This window comes from Felis catus, chromosome B1 (genome assembly GCF_018350175.1).
Source record: "Felis catus isolate Fca126 chromosome B1, F.catus_Fca126_mat1.0, whole genome shotgun sequence".
Taxonomy (NCBI): Eukaryota; Metazoa; Chordata; class Mammalia; order Carnivora; family Felidae; genus Felis; species Felis catus.
This window is the reverse complement of record NC_058371.1, coordinates 145,490,067-145,494,303: the sequence shown is the minus strand read 5'-3', so window position 1 is coordinate 145,494,303 and position 4,237 is coordinate 145,490,067. Positions and strand designations below refer to the sequence as shown.

Sequence of the window (4,237 nt, the reverse complement as noted above, 5' to 3'; positions counted from 1 at the left end):
TTTTTATTAGTTTTCCAGGCACGCTTCTCTGAGGTTTGGGCTATAATTCAGGAACAGTGATTGGATAGGTCTTAATGTTCATGATAGACTCTCTGATGTATCAAAAACTGTGTTTGTAGTCACAGGACTACATCTTTCTGGCAGGAAGCTAAATAATCTTGGAAAAATATAGCTGAAATAATCAGCTAAAAGAGAAAAAGACTAATGAACACAAGGTCCTCCTCTGAGGGCTGTTCAATGACCAAAGATTATGAATATCTCTGAGACTGTAGTCTTACTGTTAAAGATTATTGAGCAGATATTTGGAATATGGAGAAGAGAGAAAAGGAAAGGGAAGGGAAGGGAAATGAATGGAAAAGAAGGATATATATGTTAAATCCACCAAAAGACAGGAGAAAACAGAAATCTCTGAAAAACCTATTTCTGAAGATCGTGGAGAGAGGATAAATGGAGCAGATTCTGGAAGATCAACGTTCACTTAGAAAATATGAAGGGGCACCTGGATGGCTCAGTCAGTTAAGCGTCCTACTTCAGCTCAGGTCATGATCTCACTATTCGTGAATTCGAGCCCCACATCAGGCTCTATGCTGATAGCTCAGAGCCTGGAACCTGCTTCAGATTCTGTGTCTCCCTCTCTCTCTTCCCCTCCCCTGCTCACACTCTCTTTCTCTCAAAAATAAATAAACATTTTTTTAAATTTTTAAGAAGAAAATATGAGAAGATACTAGCTGAAGCTAAGTTGGTCTTCTGTGTACACATAGGTGAACTGAGAATGCTGAGTGACCCTAATTTTTGGTGGCAGTAGCTAGAATTGGGGAGAAGCAAGATAGGGAAGTGGTATTTTGAGACTTAAAATAGGGACAAAAGGAGAAGATTACAAAGGCATCCATGGGATCTCAACTCATACCTTGGTTATAGGCACTGATGTGGTCATGACAGCATGTTGAAATCATGTCTTCCACACTGAAAGTTTCAGGGGTTGTGACTAGCCAAGGTTCCTTCCCTGAGTAGAGCTTACACATCCTCAGTCCTTGAAAGACCAAGATCCTAGTGACATATTTGCATCTCTGCTACCACCCTGAGGCAACTTAGTTACCCACCAGAAGACCGCTGCTTGGAACTAAGAAAATCGCCTCTCAGAATCAGAGAAGAGACACAGGGATAGTAATAGTACAGAGACTTAGTCTCCTCATGACAAACTAGACTCTGAAGTACTAAAATCTATTCTCTTACTGCTAAGCCTCCATCAGAGAATAAACTGAGGGTAGAAGGGAGGAAGGAAAAATTTTGGGACCTTTTTCTGATTACCATCTGCCCTTCCTATCACTTACTGTTATGCGACAACAGCCTCGCCCCTCCTACAGTTGGTGATCAGTAATGTCCAGGGAATGAATGCATTAATAAGTTCATTCAGAAAAACGGGTCTTTGTGGTTTGAGTCCTGGTGCTTTTTCAAGCAAGGTTACCTTATGGAAAGATTGAAATTCTTTGATTATATTGTGAAATCGCAGTGCTTACTTTGGCAGCACATATTTCTAGACTTGGAACAATACAGAGAAGAGTAGCATGGCCCCCGTGCAAGGATGGCATGCCAATTTGTGAGGCATTCAACATTGGTTAAAGGGGATTAAGAGGACACTTATATAGATGAGCACTGAATAATATATAGAGTTGTTTACTCATTATGTGGTATGCCTGAACCTAGTACGACTAGTGTAGCTCACTGTATGTTAATTATACTTCAATTTTCAAAATCGTGATATTGTAACAAGAAAGGAACGGATCATATGAATACTATATCGCATGGGAGTCCAACATGGACTATAGTAGTAATGACATTGATAGGACGATTTTTATCCTCTCTCATGTCCTGGTACATTATCACAAGAGTACTCTGGTAAAAATCAGTCACCGCACCTACTAGAAACTAGAGGTGGGGAGAAAAGAAAATGATCGATTGTTTCTTTTTCTTTTGAGGATCCTTTTTAGAAGACTCCAGGAATTGAGTTCAAATAGCTTTTAGTCGATGAAAACTAAATGATCTATGAATAGTAGAATGTATCAAAGGGGAATTCATGGCCAGGGTTAATGTACTTTATGTGAAATGAATATTGGCTATTCACAAGGCAAATAAGACATCAAAATGTTAAACGACTATGAAAGTGTTAGAATAAACATGGGATAATTGCTTTATTAAAGATTAGTAACCTGAAGGCATCTGTTACCGAGTTGTTGGCTAACAATTGCCCAGAGAGTTATAATAGGATCCCACAATCCAAATGCCTCACCAATTGAAAAATAATTCTGGAAAATATCACGTGAATAACTGTTGAGTATGATACTGTTAACTGTCTACCTAAGGTTGGCCAAAAAGCTGGCCCCCATGCCAAGCAAGATGCATTTTTTGGCTTGTTACAAAATTAGTATTTAGAATGAAGATGCTATTACTGGGTGCCAGCAGATGATGAAAAATGAGGAAAATCCACCTTTGTCTCCTCAGTGAGGTTTCTCATGCATTTAAACAGATGTCTCAGGAGATGTTCTCAGAAGCCCCTGATAGGTTTCAGTGCTTACTGAAGAAATTATCAGTGGTGAGACTCTCTAGAGAAGGTAGGGTGCTCCAGCATTGGGCGGTGGCAGTGATAGTGGATACTTCTTGTTGCAGCTTCAGCAGTGCTCATGAAAGCGCCCACGGTCCAGCATCGCAAGGAGTAAAGCAAACAGTGGTGTCCATGATCATCGGGGAAGCTTATGTTGTCTGCACCAGCCTGGTTCTGCTGTGTGGTTTTAGACATTTTTCTTGGCATGTATCTTTTGGACTGGCTCTTTGGCCTTGCTGCATCTATTTAACACACGTCTTTTCTGTTTAAATTGTTATTTCTTATTTGTAACTAATGACGCCCTTGCCTTTAGCAAGGTATTAGAGGCACATGAGCGTCTGCATGAAGTCACTTTGAACAGATCTCTGAAAAGGGCCAGCTTTGTGAAGCTTTTATGTACAATGTGAAGCAGACTGCACTCCAGGAGGGAGTGAACAGCAACGAGAAGTGACAGCTGACAGCACTGTCTAGCAGTATCCCACTAAATATGGCATAAAGACTTTCTCTAGGAACCAGCATGGCCCTAGGCTCAGAAACTGCCATTTACAAGATAGGTAGCAAGACAATCAAGCTCTCCGGAACTGTGTTTTCCTTACACGTATTCAAAGAATAATGGCATTTGTTTTGTAGGCTGTTCTAGGAATGATAGAAATCAATACAAAGTACTGAGCCAAATCCTGGAGAAGATGAGAAGGGATCAGAAATGCAGAAAAGAAGGAAATGACTGAAACATGAGGACAAATACTCTCAGACTGGAGACCACCAAATATTGGAGTCCTCGAGCCACTTTTCTAGACCAGGGCCTCTTTCTAGCTCTCCCACAAGGTGGATTCCATGAGTAATTTTTTATGCTGATATCACTCACACAACAGCTCCAGCACAGACCGCTTTCCTGAGTTTCACACTCACATACAACTTCCTTTTTGATGTTTCCACTTGGATGTTTCTATGCCTAAAAGAGAACTCTCATTTTCACAACCATCTAAACATGTTCCTTCGCCAGTCTTTTACCTCTAAGTAAATATTGTTACCTTACACTCAATTTTTCCCATCAAACAACTAGAAATAATTCTTGAATTTGCTTTGCCTGCATCCAATCCATCAGCATGTATGGAAGGTTGCATCTCCAAATATATTCATAATCTTCCAACATCTCTACATCTCCATTTGATATTCCCATCAAACTTCTCATCCAGGCAGGGGTGGACAAACTTCTGTAAAGGACCAGACAGTAAATATTTTTGCTTTGTAGGGTGTATGGTCCCTGTCAAAATTATTCAATATTGTCACTGTAGCACGCACATAGGCAATGTGCGTGAAAATCACCATTGGCTGTGTTTCAATACAACTTTATTTACAAAAACATGTGGTAGACCCATGAATGACAGCTTGCCTACTGTTCTCCTAAACTGTTAGAATTGCCTTTTAGTTTGTGTTTCTGTGTCCAAATTTCACACTACTGTTTCATGCAGAAGTTAGATTTTTTTTTTTAATTTTTTTTTCAACGTTTTTTATTTATTTTTGGGACAGAGAGAGACAGAGCATGAACGGGGGAGGGGCAGAGAGAGAGGGAGACACAGAATCGGAAACAGGCTCCAGGCTCTGAGCCATCAGCCCAGAGCCTGACGCGGGGCTCGA

General features: G+C 40.4%; 1 non-coding gene across 1 annotated transcript; it reads left to right on the top strand.

The window, feature by feature from the left end:
• The first annotated feature begins 1,509 nt into the window (after window positions 1-1,509).
• LOC111560290 lies at window positions 1,510-1,617 on the top strand. The gene has a single exon (XR_002742047.1). It is a non-coding gene; the product is annotated as a U6 spliceosomal RNA (small nuclear RNA).
• The last annotated feature ends 2,620 nt before the right edge of the window (window positions 1,618-4,237 follow it).